Raw genomic sequence first — 21945 nt, forward strand, 5'->3', positions numbered from 1 at the left:
GGCTTGCTCTTCTATTACTTTCTCCCTTGCTAACCATACTCTGGCCTATTACCTCGGTTCAGAAAGATGTCATCTTCTTAGGGAAGCCTTAATTGAACATTCGGCCAATACAAACCCCTCTTTTATTCTGAATTTTGGCACTATTTGTTTTCTTATAGAATTCTTATGACTTATGACTGACTGACGTGTTCAATTACTTGTATACTGCCTTGTTTCCCCATCAGTTACAACAGATACCACAACTCTTGGTCACTGGTTTCTCCCTAACATCGGCCACAGTGTCTGGTACACAGGTGTGCACCTTGCTATATGTGGAATGAATGAAAGAATGAAATTCTTGCTATATGCCAGCCACCATCTCAAGCATGTCATAGTATCTTTCTCAATCCTCCAAAGTTTCAATGAGATAGGTACTGATACGGCTCTCAGTTTGTAGAAGAGGGAACAGAGTAAAGCAGCTTCAGTGACCTCTCAATGACACATGTCTAGTCAGTAACAAAGATGAAGCCTCAACCCTGGTCTTTTTAATTCCAGAGCTCAGAGTCTTAGCCATTGGAAGGCTTTCCCAGCCTGCCACCTTTGGAGACATTTTTTGCATTGGTTATTCTTTCTTGACTTTGCTTTTCTCTTTAGATTCTGAAATTCTTGAAAGCTTTCTTCCTATATTCTTCAAGGTGACTGCCCCAGAGTACATGCCTGTACATGTGGGTGGATGGTGATAGTAAAAGGTCTTGCAAGTTTTTGCACGTAAGCAACTCAGAAGTTTACCCTTTTAATCTGAGCTTCTTTTTGAAGACCTCTCTCAGGAGTGTGTGTTGCTGAAGAGGCCTGACCCAAACCACAGCACTCTATATATTATTCACTGAAAAGCTAGTGGACTCCAGTCATGGAAATAGGGCACTTTACTTACATTATTAATAATCCTCACTCTGACTTTAATGAGGTGGGTATTTTCATTTCCATTTTGCAGTTGAGAAATCAGACTCAGAGAGACTAAGTGATGTGTTTAAAGTTGCATAGCTAGTGATAAAGCTATGTTTTACTCCCAGTTTTTGTCAAGATCCAAAGTTGATGTTATTTCTAGCATTGTTATGTATTTTCCCTTGCTTCTATCTATCTGCCAAAGTTTTCTAAAAATTTAGAATTTAAAAAAAATTATTTATTCCTTTTTTGAGAGAGAGAGTATGTGCAAGCGAGCAGGGGGAGGGGCAGAAGGAGAGGGAGAGAGAGAATCTCAGGCAGACTCCCCACTGAACATGGAGATCCCCCCATGCTCCTGAGATCACGACCTGAGCCGAAATCAAGAGTCCAACGCTTAACTGTCTACGCCAGCCATGCGTCCCGCAAAAATCTTTGTTTTTAGCTAGATATTTAAAAATGAAAATTATAAATAAAATAATACATACATAAAATAATAAATATTTAAAAATTAAAATTAAAATTAAACATTGTTCCTAGCTTGTGGGTTGTGCAAAAATAGGCAGTGGGCCCAGTTTGACCTGTGAATCCTAGTTTGTTACTCCGAGCCAGATCTATAGTCTATAAGTTCCAGGATGGCTTTGATTTTAATTTTCTTAAAATTCCAAATACTCTTGGATATGTTTTGAAATCCCTAACTCACCAGTTATGTGAATTCTGAATTAAAGACACACGATTTCTCTTAAACACAAACATTACATTTGCTCTTCAGTTGTAAAAAGGGAAAAGGCATTAGGTGCAAATATTTCAATGATTAAAATTCAATTATAGTACCATTTTCAATGCCACCTACTGCTTTGGAAGAGTCAAATCAATGAATTCACAACATTTATATAATGCCCTTCCTGCAGCGTCATTTTACCCTTTTAATCACACCTTTGAATATGAAATAAATGTCAATGAAAGTGAGTGGAATACAAAGTGAGATGACTAGTAAAACGGAAATTGTCCACAACGAAACCAGGTGGAGTTGATACAATAAACTAGGTCTCATACGGTCTTCACTTTTAATTGCCAGAAGAATTTGATACTTGAGCCACAGTCCTTTTCCCCAGATATTTTCATCTATATAATGGCATGCCTTTAGCTTTAAAGAGATGGGTGTTTTTACTTTTGATGAGAAGGGCTGTAGTTGAACATGAGCCCAGGTTCGTCTGGCCATATCCGGTGACCTGGCGCTCTAGCAGTGCGTGGGCCATTCTGAAGGAGCTGCTCAGCCTGCCAGGTAGGTGGGAGGGGGCCTGACCGGAAGGAGTGTTGTGCAAGGGAAAGTGGAGAGGGGCGTGAGCATCTGCCTCTCTCAGTGCGGGAACTCCGAAGGTCTACATCTGAGCCTTAACAAGAGAACGCTGTCTTCCATAATTGTGCAAAACACACCATGATTCAGCCCCTTTAGGCTTGAAGTGAAGGCAGCATGGAAGGTCTTTCAACTTGGGGAACACATAGAAATTGTGGGCAGAGCAGCTGCAGGGGCAAAGTAGCTCTGGGGCCAGCGGACATCCACAGAGAGACGAAAGGAAGAAAAGACTGCAGGGTGAGCAGACTTCAGAGCGAGCCCCTGCTGGGACACTTGAGTCTCCCAGAAGTTATCAGGTGAGACTACAGAGGCACCCAGTCGAGTATGAGGGATGACAAGCCAGGTACACTGACTGAAAATGCCTGATGTGACTTCATTTAATTCCATAGGTCTTGGAGCTTGTGGGGTCCAAAGACAGGCAAGGAAACACAAACCAGGTAGTAGAAAACTCTCCAATAAAAAAGGCTTAATTTTTTTCTAGAGGATTTGCATTTAAGAAGACTGCTAATGGTTAGATTTGAGCTTTACAGAATTCAGTTTCTTCATTTTTGAAGTTGGACAATAATAGCATTTAATTTTCAGAGTTTTAGGAGAATTAAATTAGATCATCCCTATGGCGAGCTAAGCAAAATTCTTGGACTTAGAGATGTTCAGTTAAAGTTAATTTTTATTCTTATTATATACTACTATTAGCATTAGTCATGAAATTGGTGCCCATGTAGTTCAAACTGACTCTCAGCTGATAGCTAGAGCCCCTGTGAAAACCTTGTTCACAGGCAGTTTGGAGAAACTGCTTCCAGGCAAAATCTCTTGAAAGGAAAAAATGTGGCTCAGGTGAGTGTTGGAACGTGACTTAAAGGCAATTACATGAAATCAGACATTCTCAACCCCATGCTTTTCCCTGGACACATTATTTTCAGATTATTTCCAAGTTTAGTATGAATGCCCTGAGTTCTTGATATTGCTTACCTCCCAAGTGCCCCCAATTTATCGTCTTGTAACGATTATAGTGAGACACAGGCAAAGAAAAGGATTTAGAAGCACCACAATTTTTCAAAGAAAGAAGTTAGGCAAGGAAAATCAAACTAAAGTAGGATGTTCATAAAATGACCAGAATAAATTCCTATGAGGCAGTGAGGCCAACAGGCAGCTTCAAGAGCTGACGGATCACTATCACTTCCTCTTGGACACCATGGACATACCTGTTGCTTTTGGGCAAATGCCTGGAAACCAGACTCCATGGGTCACTTGTTGAGAATTTACATCTTCCTTTCTGTCCAATGACACGGACAAAGACAATTGTCTTCATTTCCAATTACATTGAGACACCTAGTTTATAGCATTCTGGGCATTTATTTTTGACTGTTTTTAAAATTAATTTTTTATTTTGATAATATGTTCATTATAGAAAACTTGGAAAAATGCACAAAAGTGCAAGAAACTTCCATGATCCCAACCCCAGCAATGAAAACCGTGATCATTGTGTTACATTTTTAATCTATTTTCCATATGAAACATTATTATTACATATAATGCATCTTTCTTTACAAAATGGTATTATGAGTACATACTTTTTTCTTGCATGTTTCTTATATTCCTTCTACAATACATAATGAACCACAACATTTCCACACCATTTAACATTCTTCTAGAGCATGATTTTTCATAGCTACATGAAGTGCATCATAATTTATTAACCAATTCCCTATTTTTTGACACTGAAATTGTGCCAGATTTTTTAGTGTAATGACTAATGCTTGAATGAAGACTTCTGTAGATAAATATTTATGCACATCCTTGATTATTTCCTTATAATAAACTTCTGGAAGTAAATGTTTTGGAAGAAAGAGTATGTACACATTTAAGCTTTTATTTCAAAAATGTTTTATAGGAAGACGGAATCAATGTACATTCACTTTAGCACCACATGAAAGCATTGACTTCCTCACACCCTGGTCAACACTGGTAACTATATGTGTGTGGGCGTGTGTATAGTTAATTATCAATTTGATAGGTAGTAAATGGCATTTTATTGTTTATATTATTTTCATATTTCCTTTGGTTACTGATGAAATAGATTTTTTTTCATATAATTTATAGTTGTTTGTATTTCTTCCTTTGTACATTGCTAGTCTGAGTGCTCTGATCATTTTCCTATTGTTTTATTAATTTGATTATTAATCTACATGAGCTTTTATATATTAAACTTATTAGCCACTGTTATAGATCATACAATAAAATACATATATTTTATTTCCTCATAATTCTCATTGCATTTTAATTTTGTGGTTGCTTTTAGCTGTATAGGAGGTGTTTTTCTTTTTTTTTTTTAAGGTTTTATTTATTCACTCAACAGAGAGAGAGACAGCCAGCGAGAGAGGGAACAGAAGCAGGGGGAGTGGGAGAGGAAGAAGCAGGCTCCCAGGAGCCTGACATGGGGCTCGACCCCAGAACTCCGGGATCACGCCCTGAGCCGAAGGCAGACGCTTAACGACGGAGCCACCCAGGCGCCCCTGTATAGGAGTTTTAAAATGTATGTAGTAAATACATCATGCTCCTTTCTGACTTCTCTGCTTTTGATCTTAAAAAGCCTTTTGCCAACGAGATAGAAGATAAACATCACTTACATTTTATCTGTTATTTTATTAGATACATTTTCCCACTGTTTAGCTCTTAAATTTATAACATTATTTTATGACACTGGATTGCCTTTTATTTTTATATAAGTAGGTTCTATTTGGGTCTGCTCTGTCTTTAGTAGCTTTCTTCTGTGTCTGTGTGCTGTCAGTGCTGTGGGGAAATGCTTGCATTGCACTATTCTCCATATTCCTGAATTGTCATGATTTTTCCTTATTTATCAAATTGACTGGCTTCTTTAAATTCCTCTAAAGTTGCAATCTTGAAAGTGTAATCCTCTATCATCGCATTTCTCTCTGCTTAGCAGAGCGTCTTGTGAAGTGGTTTTATTGATGCGTCTAGATGCATTTGGTGGAGTTACAGAGTCGGTGGGGATTCTAGTCTCTTTGGGAGCGTGTGCTGGCTGGAGCAGTCCCTGTCCATCACCTTGGCAGGCATGTCTGTAGGCTTCAAACTATCCAATGTTCTCATCCTTTTTTTAAGAGTTATGTCAGCAAGGTTTTTATCAAAGAAGATAATTTTAGAGGATGTTTAGGTCCAGATACCCACTGTAGGTAGAATTCTAAAAATGCACCTTTCCCAAGATTTTCTGCCTTAGTCCCCGTGACTGTGAATTGGATATGAGTATGATGAGTACGGTATGTTGTGGATCAAAAGGGACTTTGAAGATGTAATTCAGATGACTGATTATTAGTGGACCTTAAGAAACGGAGATTTTCCTAGATTATCTGGTTGGGCCTAATCTCATTACATGAGACCTTTAAAAGAGGAGAGTTTTCTTTGGCAAGCAATAGAAGGAGATGCAGAGATTTGAAGCATGAGGGAGACTTGATGCACAATTGCTGACTTTGACGTTGGAGGGCTCCGTGTAGTGAGGAAGGCAAGTAGCGTTTAGGAACCCAAAGTAACCCCCAACTGACAACTAGCAAGGGAATGGGGACCTCACCTTTACCACGGCAGGGAACTGAATTCTGCCAATTTTCTGAATGAGCCTGAAAGTGGCTTCTGACCCTAAGCCTCTAGTTAAGAACCCAGCTTATCTGACACCCTGATTTTGCCCTTGTGAGACCCTATGCAGAGAACCAAACCACACTGTGCTGACCTTAGAAGCTGTGAGATAATAGGTGGGTGTTGTTTTGAGCCACTAGGTTTGTGGTAATTTGGGTTTTTCAGTAATAGAAACTTCATTCAATACCTACATTAGGGCTCTTATTTTCACAAGGGCACTGATGACATATCAAAGTGGGTGGAGATATGAGCTATGAGTCAGAGCCCATGTCCTCACCAAAGGAGAGCCACCTGGTCACCGCAGGACAGAGAGGGGAGTGGGACAGCAGGACTCTGGCCAATGTGGCCAGTAGCACTCCTTCTTGAGATTTTTATTCCTTGGATAGATACACCTGCAACCTAAATAGGGGTAGGCCATCTTCTGGAAACAGGTATTTAGCCACTCGGTTGCATCGCTGACTTTCAAAAGCTAAAAGAGTTTATACCGCACACTACCAGGAGCTTGTTTGGCAATCCTGAGAAATGGCTTCATCTGCATGTTAGTACATAGAGAAGGTCGATGTGAATAAAACACTATGGCAGCCACTCGGATCTGAGACTTCAGAGGATAGACTTGAACTTCGGCTCCAGGTGCTGCTCTCTGAAATCCGTCAGAGCCTTTACACCCATGCCGCGCTTCCCACGCTGCTCCCAGCCAGGGACTGAGTGTGGTAGGAATAGTCAGGCAGGTGCGCTCCTGGGAGACGCTGCTCTTTGACAGAGGCTGCCTTAAGCTCCACCCAGTAACCTCACCCTGGCTTTGCATAGAATTGCCCTGCCGTGTAAGACACTTCTCCCCAAACTTCTTTCCTCCCTTTGCTCCTTGCTTGGAGTCAGACCTGCACTGCTGTCCAAAAGTTCTGGCCTCTCCTGATTTCTTCCCATTTTTTTTCTCCCAAGAATTCCATTAATAACTTTGTTGCACCTTAAGTCTTGTCTTGGCGTCTCTTTGTTTCTTGGCGGACCCAGATTAACATACACAGTGCGAGTGAAGCAAACTTGGGGAACGCGCTCTAGCTTCGTTTGATCCACCAAGGATCCCGCGGGTCACGTAGTCACAGGGCAGCTTTTAGGTCTGGGTAGAGAGGCCCCAGCTGTGAGCCCCAAGCTAGCTAGGGCTCTGAAATCATAAACACTGACAAAACACTGATCTTCATTTGTACCTTTGTTCCAGGCCCCCCAAATGTCACAGGAAGGCCTGCACAGGGATGTGATAAGTCTGACCCATTTCCTCATACCCAATTGTACTTTCTCATTATATAAAGGGAAAGTCAAAAAACTATTATTTCGGTAGCTATGTGAAGTTGGGCCCTAGAAACTTCATTTGTGGGTTTCCTCCAAAAACGCTCTAGCTTGGGGGTTAGCCTTTGATTTCTGGGTATCAGAGGAGGTCTGGGAAACCAAATTAATGCAATGAGAGTAATTAGTGTTTGTCAGGCTTCCTTAAGTAGGCAGGGAATAGTTGCTTAAACTGATCATGGGGTAATGTTTTCCAGAGTATTCCTGTATAGTTTGTGACATTGTAGATTTGCAGCAGGTGAGCTGCTCAGCCAGCCTTCATTTTGGTAATGAAGGATATGGTTAGTGAACCATACAGATTTTTCTCATGAAGGACATACCACAGCAACACAGAACCTTTGCACTAAAATAGAGATCACCTTACGCTTGTGGAAACTGAGGCTCAGAGCGCTTAATTGATGTGGAATAAGTCACACAGCTGGTTACTGGTAGAGCAGGGCTGAAGGCCATTGTCCATCAGATAACGATTCACGGAGTAGTCTCCCACACTTCGGGCTGAAGACATATTTGGTTAGAGGCAACACGAACGAATGAGCTGTAGGTCAGAGGCGATGTGGAAGAGAGTGTTATTTAGAGTCTGGTGTCACTTTCCACGCGATTACTTCAGCTCTGTCACTTGGGCCGCCATAAAACCATCCGCTGATTTACTCTGGGCTCCTGGCCCCGTCTCGTAAAGGCATCTTTGTAATTCTCACCAGAAATCATCCTCTGGGATGACAAATAACATTGATCATCAAAAATGACATCCGTAATTTTGCAGCCAGGGAAGACGATCTTTTAAAGCTGTCAGTGAAACAAAAGGGATTTTAGGAGATGCTGATGCAATCTCTTTAAAATCTTTGGAAGTTCTAAAGCCTGAAGATGAGCTGTCCGTTATGGAACCGCAGGATTTATCATGTGCTAAGGGGTGCCCTACACCCCCCTGCTGTCAGCGGAGGTGAGGTTTGAGGCAACCAGGGTTCCCTGCGGCTCGATCGTTAACTCGCTGATCTGGCTGGGAGTCAAAGGAGGAGTTAATGGGCTTCATCCAGAGCTGGAGCAATGGAGGGAAGCAGGGGGGGGGGGGGGGACTCACTGCCTATTGCAGGAAGAGTCGCTGGGAGGCAAAGTCACACTGGGAGGCGGGGAAGCCACAGACCCTCCAGAACACCAGCTCTGCTTTGAGGCTGGCGATCATTTGAGCGACCAAATGAACCTTGCACTGCAGACCCGCGATTTTACCGAAGCTGAAGTCACCTTAATAAATAGTATTGTCTCCCTCTCCTCTTCATTAAATTTTCCAGGACATCAAAATTGCTGAATCGTCAGCCATGTCAATCTCTACAGCTCTGCGAACAATAAAAGGGGAGGAAAGAAAAGAAATTAGGTGTCCATTTTCCGAAAGAGGGAGAGGGCAGAAGAGAGGAGCGAGCCTGGGCCTTATGCCCTTTTCTCACCAGAGGCAGGGAGCTAATTAGTCAAAATAAGCAAAAGCTCAGAGCACCAAGACTAATGAACAGGCTTGTTCTCTCCACGTGGAAAGCAGGAATCTGGTGAACAGCTGCAGGTGCAGAAGGGCTAGTGCTGAGGGTCCGGGCGGCCAGTCCCGGGAGGGCTGAGGGTGCAGCTGAGGGACATGGCTCCACTTGGAGTCCCCATAGCTGAGTGAACATTCTGGATGGCTAGGAGAACAATGCGCTCTATAGACTCAATGTGGGCTTTAGACTCAATCCACACCAGTTCTGCTTCTCCATGCCCATTTCGTATATGCTACTTTATCCCACTAGTTACTTTATAGAAGAAACTTTAACCGCAGCAAGGATTTCACAAGGGTCTGAGCAGCTAATGACCTATATTGTTAGTTGCATTTGGTTTCTTTAAAGCTTTTCCTCTTTTATTACCTGATGCAATGTTTTCTCTCTGTGTTCCTGGTCTGAAGTGAACTGTGGGCTTGCTTCTGACCCCCTACAGTCCCTGGGATTCCCATGCTGGGGAGAGGGGAGGTATGTAGTCAGCATGTCTGACTCTGGGGTGGAAGTCAGCAGAAGGGGGTGGAATAATTTCCCTATGCCTTCGCCTGCTGACTTGGCGTTTAGCGTAAATACCTCCTGCTTCCAAGATATCTCTTCCATAATTACCAAGCATGATTCTATTTTCAGTGCAATAGCTAAGAGGATGTAATTGGAAACCACAGAGACAGATTATTTTCTTTCTTTAAGGGGCTTTTTGCTATCATCATATAATCTTTTCCTCCCACTCACTTGTACCAGGTACTTCTCACGCTGAATAAGAATGTGTACTAGTTCTGAGAGTCTTCGTGCTTATAGGTTATTTTGCTTAAGACCTGCAAAAGTTCCTGACCGTAGGCCCCTGGCCACTGTTTTCTTTGAGCATTTACTTTAAGAAACTTGCAATTGTAAATTCTTTCTCTGCCGCTTTGAGATGTAAATCTTCTACAATCTAGGAATATCTTTCTCCAGGGTCTGGGAGCCAGCCTTTTGAAATGTAATCAAGACACACAATGGCCCTGTCTCCCAGTCCTTGTGGGAAGGTAGGAGCCTAACTTTGATTAGTGGCAATTGGCAAACACTGATGGCCAATCACTTTGAACATCCCTCCCCCCATATCCTCCAGTACCTCCCCACTAGCTCACCCCAGTACTTAAAAGTTCTCCTGACTTTTGTTTTAACAGATTTGAGTTCAATATCTTTCCTCCTTTGAATTAATCCTGACCCCCTATAGAAATATCCTTGAACAGTCTTCCTTAACTTGGATTTTAGCTGAATTCTGTACTGAAGTATCTTTCTCCTACTGCAGTAGCTTGTATAAAATCTGTCTTACCATTTTTAACAGGTGTCAAATGCAATTTCTCTTTAACATGGTGCACCTGGAATGTCACATTTTCTTTTTGCACAATATAAAAAGGCACAGCTTAGATATTATTTGTTCACTTATGGAGCCAGCCCTTGGCTAAGCTATCCAACTGCATGAGTTAGGGATATTTATTTCTGATTTTTAAAAAATGTTATTTGCTCAAAAAATATCTCCTGATGGGGCGCCTGGGTGGCGCAGTCCTTAAGCGTCTGCCTTCGGCTCAGGGCGTGATCCCGGTGTTCTGGGATCGAGCCCCACATCGGGCTCCTCCGCTGGGAGTCTGCTTCTTTCTCTTCCACTCCCCCTGCTTGTGTTCCCTCTCTCGCTGGCTGTCTCTGTTAAATAAATAAATAAAGAAAGAAATCTTTAAAAAAATATATATATATCTCCTGAGTTCCTGCCATATATTAAGCACTAGAGATGCAACGGTGAGCAAAAATCGACATGATTTCTGTTCTCATAGGATTTATTGTATGGTGGGGAAGACAAACATTAATTGAAGAATCATGCAATTAAATATTAAATTGCAGATGTGAAAAGTGAAAAGTGCTGTGAAGATAAAGTACATGGTTCTATAACAGCATGTGTTGGGGTAAAGATGATCTCATCAGGGAGGTCAAGGGTTCCCTGAGGTATTTAGTTGAGTTTGAAAGAAGAGTTGGAGGGCTGGGTTGTAGGTAGGCAGAGAGAATAGCATGTGTAGAAGTCTCCTTTGAGAATTTTGAAAAGGAATTTTGAGAAGGAAAGTCCATGATGCTCAAGTAAAGACCCTGTGTCCAAGTCAATGATGATTAATAGTAGCTGGTCTAGTCAGTGGTCAAATGTCCACCCTTCCCCCCAGCTTCCTTCCCATTAGGGGAAGGAAGTAGCTGTATTCCTTCATTTCTAGGTAAAGCTGTATTTCTAGAAGTAGCTGTATCATGTCATCAATACAGCTCGTATACTGTTGGGGAGGATCCAGTTCCAATGAGCTTCCGTAACACTCTTTCTTCCTTTTGTTCCTCTCAGTCTTGGTCAGTAATGTCTTCTAGCTATCGGTAGTCTCTGAGTACCTCAACATCCTTTGGTTTTAGTGGTGCCTACGTGTCTATGAATATTCCTTTCATTAAAACTGCTTGTGCCATTTGAGTTGGAGTTTTTTCCTTCTGGGATCTTGACAGTTACACATGATCTCACTAAAGCTATCTCTATTTATGATGGAAACCTAGTTCTCTCTTGCTCCATCTGTAAGCTGAGAATTAGTCCTGATCATTCATATGCCTTGTCCCTGGCCCTTGGATGCCCCAACCTAGATTTTATCCTCAAGTCTTGCCTCAACCAGAAGGGGAGATTGGATAGTTTCATGATGTTCTCTAACATGGTGAGGCAACTTTGAAGAGTTTGCTCTAGAAGAGATTGTTCCTACCATCTTCATGCTCCTCTAAAAATGCCTAAATCCACTTTCTCCTGAGCTCAGGAATCCCCAGCTGTCCTAGGAGAGAGTTTTACTGTTGTCTTGAAGTAAGTTTGCTGACCACCTTATTTGTGGTTGTTCAGTGTTGGTGTTTTTCATGCTTAGGCATGATTTTGCTTCTGTCACTCCTCAACAATGGGCCCACCAAATGAAGGCTAGTAGTATACTTTATAGGATGAGAAAGGACCAAAAACCACATCTCTGGTTTCAATGATTTAGGGATATCTTGCTTTTCCCAAATCCCAGAGCTCATATTGACTTGACAGATTCCATAATTCAATATTGTTTTCCAGGACAATGCCTCAGTTTTGGATTTATTTATTAACTTTCCATTTCCCCCTTGTCTGCAAACAAAAAACTTGTCTCAAGTTCCATTTCTAAAGAGTCTTCAGCTAGGTATCAGAAAGGTTGTGTTAGATGAACTCAGATGAAATTGTTGAGAGCTATATTGTTCTCAACACGTGGATGCAACAGATGGAATACTCTCGTATATAGCAGATGGGGAAAAGTGCCCTAGTTTCTAATGCGTAAAATTTTTGGCATTGAAACAGGCTAGTAGAAGTAATAACAGAAAGGAAGGAGTAAGAAACCATATAAAAGGGCCGTCTGGGTGAAACAGATGAAATGCCTATCATACATATTTGGAAAAATACTTTCTGTTACAGTGTCAGAGGGAGACTAGGATGTTTTAGCCCTGCCCTAACTTCTTTGTTCTCAAGAATCCTCCACTTTATAATCCCAGCTAAAACATAATAATAACTTTTTAAAAGTAGTAGAACTTTACGTAGAAGACTGACTTCCCATTTCTGTCAGTTGTGATGGAGCTGACATAATTTGGAATTTAATATTTGATAATACAAAAATTTATGTAATAAGCCAGTTATATATATTTTTATCCACGATCCCATCATCCTCCCCAAGGACTAGAACATTACTAACACTTTGTAACTTTCCTGTGGTTTTCTCTCATCCCACCTCTGCTTTTTTTTTTTTTTAAAGATTTTATTTATTTACTTGACAGAGAGAGACAGCCAGCGAGAGAGGGAACACGAGCAGGGGGAGTGGGAGAGGAAGAAGCAGGCTCATAGCGGAGGAGCCCAATGTGGGACTCGATCCCGTAACGCCGGGATCACGCCCTGAGCCAAAGGCAGCCGCCTAACGACTGCGCTACCCAGGCGCCCCCCACCTCTGCTTTTCTACCAGAGGTAACCACTTGTCCCCTGCAGACTGCAGCTTTGTCCCTGGATCTGGCCATTCTCAAATTCCTCCTTCATTTCTAATACTGCCATCCCTTCCTGTACTTCTCTTCTTAATGAAAATAGAGGCAGCACAGATAAAGGTGACACAGATATAGGGTAATGAAAATAAAGGTGGCCATTTTCATGGAATTGAAATGAAGGTACCTAGTTTACTTTAAGAGTATCCTTCATCTACTTTCTTTGCATTGTTCGAGAAGTTTCTTGTCATCCAGTGTCATTTCACTTCCTTGGATGTAGCCTTGCTGCTTCTATGATACATTGTGCATGACTGAATTCACTCAACACTATTAGCTGCTAATATCTGCCTGTCACGGGGAGCAAAGGTCAAAGAAAAAGTAACACTGAAATATGTACTGATTCATATATCACATATAACTTTTAGCTAAGATAGTTTCAAGAAATTAAAAACAAATCAAGTCTTTAAGTCCAAGTAATTATAGGATGGAGGCATAATTAGTTTAATTATTTTGTACAATAGGATTTATCTGGATTTGAGGATAAGAGGGGAGATGAAGAAGGTGTTAGACTGAATTATTAAGCCAAGTGACTCTTTGAAATGCGATAGCGTCCCCGCTCCATCTTGTTCTATCTCTGAAATTTCAAAGGAAAAAAAAGAAACAGAGGAAAAGAACACACCACTAAGCTTAAACCACAGGAGAATTAATGATGGAACAATAGAATCCTACAATGACTTGTTATCAATTTTCTCTTCACCCATTAACGTCCTTGAAGAAAACAAGGAATAAAGAAGGTTTAGGAAAAATGTTTATCTTCATAGAACTATATACGTCTCTGGTGAGTTTCCAAGGTATGCAGCCAGATGGAATAAGTTTTTTTTTAGTTTCTATTTTTCATAGCTTACCATTTATAGGTGAGCAGTGTGTGTGTGTATATGTGCACACACACACACATACATATGCACACATATTATATATACATATATACATGCGCACATATATATTCACATATATATATATTTATGTATCAGCAGAGGGACATAGTAAATGACCACTTGAGGAAGCTGTGTATTTTGGTTCCATGTTCTGAGTTGGTTCTGTGAATGAACACAGGCATCCTCCTCTCTTCTCATACACACATACACTTACCCACATGTACACTCCGCTCCATTTTCCTGCCTCAAAAATGAGGACAATGCTTGCCTGACTCCTGAGGATTGTATCAGGGTTAAATAAATAATGGAGTGATTGGAGAAGAAGGGCAATGAAAGTAGGAGAGTGTGAAATTAGACTGTAAAGCAGTACATGGCTGTGAAGGCAAGGGGCAGATTTAAGTGCTGAATGAAATACTGCGACACAAACTGGAACCTATTAGTTCATAAAATGCTCTTGAAATTCCAGGAGAACCCAAGGGTCTCTGGGATGTGATGTGAGACTCCCTTTCTCAGTGAAACAATCTATATTTCTAGAAGCAGCACTAATATTTATAGAGAGAAATCGCTTTGTTCTTGAGGAGATGGAATTTCAGGGGGTGAGTTTCTGTCCGTGGGTGCAGACTTGCCAGGAAAAGCAGCAGCAGCTATAACTGCTTAGCACCTGGCAGAGAGGAAAAGAGAGCTCTAATGTAATCGAGGGTTTTCTTTAGCTTAGGAGCGCCCGAGCTAAGAGGCTAGCACGGAGAGAGACTCTTCGGAGTTTCCCAGCCGGTGGGCAGCGTGCACACAGACCTGCAGCATGAGAGGCCATGCCCTGACATGGGATGCTCTGCAGATCATGCTGTTCTTGCCACATGAACCAATCAGAACGTGGCACAGCATCGCGCTGCAGGCTCTGCAAATAGGGAGCGCGTTTGCCCAGCCTGCACTGACTGATGCTCCATGGTTTCAGGAAGCCCTAGACCGTGGCCCCGGGCATGGTCCCTGGGTATGGCCCTGGGATGGGGAGGGATGTCACAATTACCCCACCCACCGTGCTGTGCCTGCCGCTTCCCTTTGCAGTTCTCCGAAGGGAAAAGTGCAAGGTGAGGTGATCTCTTTGAAACTTGTCAAACATAAGCCCTCCGTCACACGGGAGGGAAACAATACAAGTTTCTTTAGTGGGGGAAATGTCGAGGTTTTTCTGAACTCAATTAAGTCCGTTTACAAGCTGCTTTGATTTTGTCAGTTTTGAAAATGGTGATAAAGTTTGCTGCATACTTTATGCTTGAGCCTAATCAATACAGTTTTATACATTCTTTTGCTCTGATGCATCAGAAAATAAGACAGGAAATCATTGAAAAGTTTTCCACGGAGACTTCGTGTTGAAAAATCTATTCTTTTGCTTCCCTGGGGAGGGAGAGTGGAACTTGCAGGGAGACGGTAATGATTCTAGAATGACTTCCCACTGTAAATAGGCAACCAAGATCATGTGTTTTTTCCTAAATAGTTTTTTGAGACACAAAAATCCCCTCTTGAGGAAGTGATGTTACAACAGAAACTGTGAACAACAATAGAATATTTATTCATTAGTCAGCCATGCTGTCACTGTTGGGATACCACAGTGCTGGGCATAGCGGTCTATAACTCCACACTTTGGGATGAATTAAATCTTTTGTTTATAGTTTGAAACTCTTAGTAGAACCATCTTTCCTCAGGAAACTCTTGGAACTGAAGAGACCAAACTTCAAAATGACACCAAGTCTTCAGCCTCCTTCTGATAGGATTGTCACACAGCCCGCTGAGAGAGGCACCCTTGAAGGATGCCTGCAAGTGGTAGAATTATTCTCTGAAGCAATTCCTGCATGATGAGGACACCCCAGGTTCACAACAGGATAATAGCCAATTTCCACCCTTTCTTCTGGAAGATGGCATTAGAACTTTACTTTCCCCATATTTTTCTACTAAAAAAATGACAAAAGCATAAAGAATGTTTTAAAAGTCCAAGTAGCAGTAGTATTGGTCAGAAGGTTCTGAAACCAAAGCACTTCCATTATTACTTCCTGACCTTGTGCCCTCTTAGCCGAGAGACTCTGGGCAAGTCACCTTGGGCCCACTCTTCCCTTGCTCCGGTTACATTTTCACAGGACCAGGGCCCAAGTGGGACGCCACTGCTGCTGAGCCTGTTAAATCTTCACAGTGACTCTCAAACCAAGTCACTAGCTCTTCAATAGCCACAGTTTCCCTTCTTAAGCTATTGAGCAGGACCCTCTCATTGTTTCCTTGCAGATAATCACCAGGAAGTTCTCTCCAGGGAGCCAGGCGCTTTTTCTGCAATCTTGGCCTCCACAACAAAGCAGTCTCTTCACTGGCCTAAAGCAAACATGAAATTCTTTGCTTCAAGGGGAGCTGAAGTATAGAAAATTTAAGTTTATTACAATCAGATTATGATGGTCCCCTAACATATCTTCTAGATGGGCAGTTGCTTTTATTTTTTATATACCAAAGCTTCACAGTGCATTTTTTCTTATGAATGTAAACTCTCGTTATCTTTTCCTCACAGCAGCCATGTAACAGTGATATTAATAACAGTGACAATAGCTAAACTTTAGTGGACGCTTAGAATGTTCAAGGTCCTCTATAGTTAACGTAAATAATTTTAATTAATCCTCTCAACAGTCCTAGGAGGAAGATACTATCGCTTCATTTACATAGGCAAAGAAACTAAAAATCAGAGAAATAAATTCTCCACACAGGGCTTTTTACCACTAGGCAACTCTGTCTCAGGGAAGCCTTCCAGCTTCTTAAAGTAAGAGTCTGAGATTCTCTTTTGTAAGCTCTTCTCACCTGAAGGGTGAGATTCAGTGATATGCAGATGCCGCCCCTCCCCCAACCTGCCAGGTAGTTACAGTGGGTACCATTGTTCCCATTTTATAGAGGGGAAATAGAAATGTGTAAAAAGATGAGTCTCGTGCTTACACATTTTCCCTAGGCCCTCACAAGGATTAGGATTCCATTTATAGAAGGATAGAGTAAAAACTTGGATTCAGCTTTAAATTTGGAAACTCCAAATAAGGCTGCAACTACTTTTCCCCAAAATGAAAGAAACCTGGAAACCACAAAATTAAATTGGTCAGATCCCAGAAATAGCACCTTAGTTATGAGTGTGGCTAGCCATGAAGCCTCATAAATTAAATGGAAGTCTTCCAGGCACCACCCCCACCCCCCACATATACTAAATTTATTTCTAGTAGCTGCAGTGGGTGTGCATTATAAATGCTATGATTGCCGGCAGGAGTTTATAAGCCAAGGGACTTCTGTGACACTCCCTGACTCAGTGGCTGAGGTGTCCCCTCCACCCCCACCCCTTTCTGGTGCTGGCGAGGAAGGATCAGGCTGAAACTATCATGGGTAAGCTCAATTTCACCTTGAACCTTTTGACTGTGCTGTTCAAACTTAACCTGTGAGATGACAAAAATCCTGGGAAGAACTTTCCTTATGGCTATATGAAGAAGCTGTGGGGAGGACATGAGTGACCAGTTGCATTTTCTCTTCTTTCTCCTATTCTAAGCCTATGTTCCTTTTGATTTCCAAAAGGTGAGTGTGTCATGGAGTGGGGAATGCCCACCAAACCTTACCAATCAATCCCATTCTCCCTCCCTAAAATCTATCATCTCAGAGGAATCTGTTTAGTTTGAGTTCTGCTTCCAACCAATCACGTTCCCTTGGATAACCTCTTTCAATGCCTCAGTTTCCCTGGTATAATGCAAATGCAAAGTGCATTGGACTTGATATCGGATCTGAGTTCCTGTCCCAGCCTTACCTCTTACTATCTCTCTGACATCAGACAAATCACTTTACCTATTTGAGCCCCATCTTTGTTATCTGTACAATAAGGAATACAGATCCCTAGTTCCAAGAGTTTTTATGGGGATAAATATGTGTATACATATATACACACACATACATATATATATGTACATACATACACACATATACATATATACGTATATTTATGTATATTTATATATTATCCATGTATATATAAATACATCTCTCTCTATATATATATACAAAATGTTCTTTGTGTACTGTAAAGTCCCATGTCGATATAAAAGATTAATATCACTTCTGTTGTTTGCAGACTTGGTGATATCTAGTCTGGAAGGCAAGATGAGCTCTCCTGGTTGCTCCTACCCACTGCTTTGTTACAGCGCTGCACTCAAGCTCGTGAAGATGGGTGGAGAGCCACATTCCCTGGCTTCCCATTAAGTCAACAACCACCAGCTTTATTCCTTTCTCAGCTGTTTCTCTTCTCGTGGGATTCTAAGGATGAGGCATTAATATGACATAGATGGTTGTAAAAGTGGCCCTCCCAGACCTCATAAAGGAATCCATGCTGGGACCCCCCTGCAAGCTCAGTTCCCAAAGCTTCGATCAGGACTTCTAAGTTTAACTTGTACCCAGAAATGCATTGTCATAAACAGAATGGAGTAGTCTTTCTTGAAAGTAACAACGGACTGTTAGAATGAAATAAACTGGAAATTAAATGAAGCATAAGAGTTTTTCTTCCATCATGACTTGCAGAGAGCTGTACTGACTTTAGACAGCACTTAACTATTGGAGAACCCTTCCTCAGCTCCTCCTCTCCTTCCTTTCCTCTCCCTGCCTTTCCCGTTTTCCTCTCTCAGGTTCCTCTGTACTCGTTAGGAAGGGGAGAAACTTTACAACTTTGCTGAGGCAAGTCGATGCTACAGTTTGATCCCGGCTAGCATCTCCCACTTGGCATGCTTTCACAGTTAAGGAAAAACGCAAAAGCACAGCAAAGCTGCATGGTCACCAGATTGTCTATTGGGCACTAGTCTTCAAACTCTTCCTTAGAAGGTTTTCCTCGTCTGTCTCTCTCTTCCCCTATTAACTGGGCTTCTATCACATAGCTTTTCCATAGTAGAAGTCCACAAGGTGACCACTCACGGATCTGAAGGGAAGGGGCCACGATGAGAACCGGCATCTTGGATGGTATCAACTCAGTCCAAGAGCAGAGCAGACTGTGACACGAGCTCCTGCGATGTGAGATGCCTGGCCTTTGCCACTCACTGTCTCGTTTTCATGTGAACGCAAAGAAAGGCCTGCTGGCCGTACTTCCTTCTGAGGCATATACAAGGAGCCATAGGACACGTGCCAATAGTAAACACAGCCTCTTCAGATGTGTGACAGTCTTTGCCATCCTCTGCACCCCAGCCAAGCCCTTGTGAAAATATCTTGATCTGTGTCTAGAACCATACCACCTCCTCCTTAACGTGCAAGAGTAATATGTTTATTTGGCATATGATTTGAGTGTTCAGGAGATATTCGTGAGGCTACTGTCAGTCAAACAATCTAAGCCCACACATTAAGTAGACCCATAAATACAAACATCCCATAATGGTTCATATCCAAAGAATGGGCAGGGGCACCATACACATGTATGAATAACAGCCCCAGGGTGGTGCCATTGCTCCTGCCATTGCCACTGGAATCTCTCTGTAGCTGAGGTAGCGGCCCAGGGATTTCCCACATGAAATGACTCCCAACCGGAACCTTAGTTGAGGAGGAAGAACCCAGAGGAACAATTCAGGGAATGGACTCAGGTCAACCTAAAAATTTTGTTTTTTGTCTTTTGGTGTTTGGCAGGAAAATATAATTTGTTTTAAGAGCTCTGGGATGTCACTGGGATGCCTGGCTGGTTCAGTTCATTACACTTCTGCCCTCAGCTCAGGTCATGACTCCGGGGTCCTGGGATCAAGCTCTGCGTCGGGCTCCCTGCTCAGCAGAGAGCCTACTTCTCCTTCTCCCTCTCCCTCTGCTGCTCCTCCTGCTTGTGCTCTCTCTCTCTCTCTCTCTAATAAATACATAAAATCTTAAAGAAAGAGCTATGTCACTGGCCTACAAAGAAAATATGCGTCATCCAGTCTTCGTTCTCCATACAGGTCCGGTATTGTAATGAACTGTATTTGAGTTTGTGTATAAAGGGAACATGTGAGCTTTGCTGCAGCATGTCTTCTGGGCTTCCATGATGGCTTCACTGATGATTTGTGATTTGCAGGGATTCGGAAGAAAATCTGAAATTGATTATTTGGGTATATATGAACACACTCATGTTTATAGACAGACACAGGGTTGTGATATTCCTGTGCCAGGAGTGTGAGCAAGTTTGGATATGAAATGAGGTTCCCACACATGGAATGTGTGACTGCTGTTTATCCTAGGCAGTCTATATATTTCATTTCATTTAGACCTCACTTTATAGACTTGAAGCCTAGACATATAAAGATAAATAGATATACCTAAAATGAAAAGCAATAAAAAGTACAAAACTAGGATTTGGACCTAAGCTCATATGCTCCAAAACCCATGCTCTTTCTCCTACTCAACACTGGATTGAGTCAAGTTGGATGGATGTTACTTTTTCAAGCATTCAGAGTCAGTGATGATTTGAGGTCAGCAGGTGGTAGCTCTGTGTCTTTTTCTGGCCATTCAGCAGCCCCAGTGCATAGACTGTTTATTCATGGGCGGACTTGTCAAAAGGGTCTGGTAGTGAGAAACTGGGTCTGGTAGTGGGCCACTGGCCTGTTTTTCTCTTGATGGGAGTCTCCTGATGTCCCTTCAGCACACAGTCCCTTCTGACTTTGCTGGGCTGTGTCTTCATGTAAAATGCGAATTACTAGAGAGTTCTTTCTTCTTGCCATGTATGTTATGAAGAAAAGATGCTATCATTAACCATGACTCACAATCCAGGAGAGACAGAGCTCTGGAGGCAAGTGCTCAGCCTAGAGCTTTGGCCCTGACCACATGGCACCCAGCCTCTACTTCCTGCCCTTCTAACAGGGATAGAACGAGTGTAAAGTGCATTGGCCCTGTGGTCGAGATTTCAGTGTCCACTGATTTTCTTGGGGAAGGATTCTTGCAAGTGTAAGAGAAGTGGTGGAACAGATTTGGGTCTAATAAATCATAGACGAGGACTATCCTTTGAAGAAAGGTCCTATTTAATTCAAAGAATTCAAGGTTGATGCTGAGATATTTGACTTTAAGTTGATTGGAAACAGTGCCTACTTTGGATTAAAGGAATTTGGATAAAAGGATAAAGGAACAAAATTTCTAATGTGAAATTATCACCCTTAAAGTATAAAACTTATCCAGTGATTTGTCAGTGGCTTTTCTCCTAAGAGACAGATGTATTTTGGGCTTTGATTCTTAGTGGTTAGGATAAAATGTTCACTGTTATTCACTGAGAAGGAAACTAATAATGCCTTTCTACATTCTCATTTTAAAAGAAACTTCTCTATTTAACATGAGTCACTTTTAGCTATGCTTATAAGTCTCAGAGGAGCTATTCACTCACGAGAGAAAAAGTGTAGATATGGTCTGAAAATGGTCACTGGTCTGCTTAATTTCCCATTGTGTACCCATGAGTCCTAAGGGGGCTGGTGTGATCACACTATCTGGATATGGGCTTCACTAGTTGATTGGAGGTTACTAGTTGATTGGAGGGCAATGATCTCCACAACTTCAGGCTGATTATAAAAGGCAGGCAGAAATATAGCAGGAAATACCCTGTGGCAAGTCTCTAATTCTGAGAAGAAAGTGAGTAATTAAAAAAAAAATCTATATATTTCATTCTGAGGTAGGTACACAAGTCTCCTCTCACTTTCTAGAGGAGGCCTTCATGAAGACACCCGAGGCTTTAGTTTACTTTGCCCTCAACTGCCATAGATGGATTGAAATCTCTAGATTTGAGGACTCTATTCCTTACCCCACAGTGATTCTGATACCACACGTGCTTTCAAAGTCCTGATCTAAAGCTGGGTACAGTGTTATGTCACAGAAGCAAACCATGGATGGAAAGAGATCTTGCCAGGAGTGGAATGAGGTCCTTGTAGACTCCTGTGCTTGCTTTATTCATTCATTCGATAGACAAAGTTATATTTTTCTACAGCAGCTATATACCTTAGATTCTGATTCTGTTACAGGTAAGAAGATGAATTAGACCCTGATCCTAACTTTACAAGGTTAGGTTTAAGGTACTATGCAGCTTGATTGATTTATTGAAAAAATTTTTAGGGGCCCCTGGGTGGCTCAGTCATTAAGCGTCTGCCTTCGGCTCAGGGCGTGATCCCAGAGTTATGGGATCGAGCCCCACATCAGACTCCTCCACTGGAAGCCTGCTTCTCCCTCTCCCACTCCCCCTGCTTGTGTTCCCTCTCTCGCTGGC

General features: G+C 42.0%; 1 long non-coding RNA gene across 1 annotated transcript in view; it reads left to right on the top strand.

The window, feature by feature from the left end:
• LOC123786114 (uncharacterized) overlaps nt 1-18248 on the top strand; it is a 36135-nt gene extending 17887 nt beyond the window's left edge. Inside the window, exons 2-3 of the long non-coding RNA XR_015725076.1 lie at nt 4610-4808; nt 17839-18248. This is a non-coding gene — a long non-coding RNA (uncharacterized LOC123786114). The remainder of the gene's footprint in view (nt 1-4609; nt 4809-17838) is intronic.
• The last annotated feature ends 3697 nt before the right edge of the window (nt 18249-21945 follow it).

This window comes from Ursus americanus, chromosome 7, assembly GCF_024610735.1.
Source record: "Ursus americanus isolate L20-20 chromosome 7, mUrsAme1.1.p, whole genome shotgun sequence".
NCBI lineage: Eukaryota > Metazoa > Chordata > Mammalia > Carnivora > Ursidae > Ursus > Ursus americanus.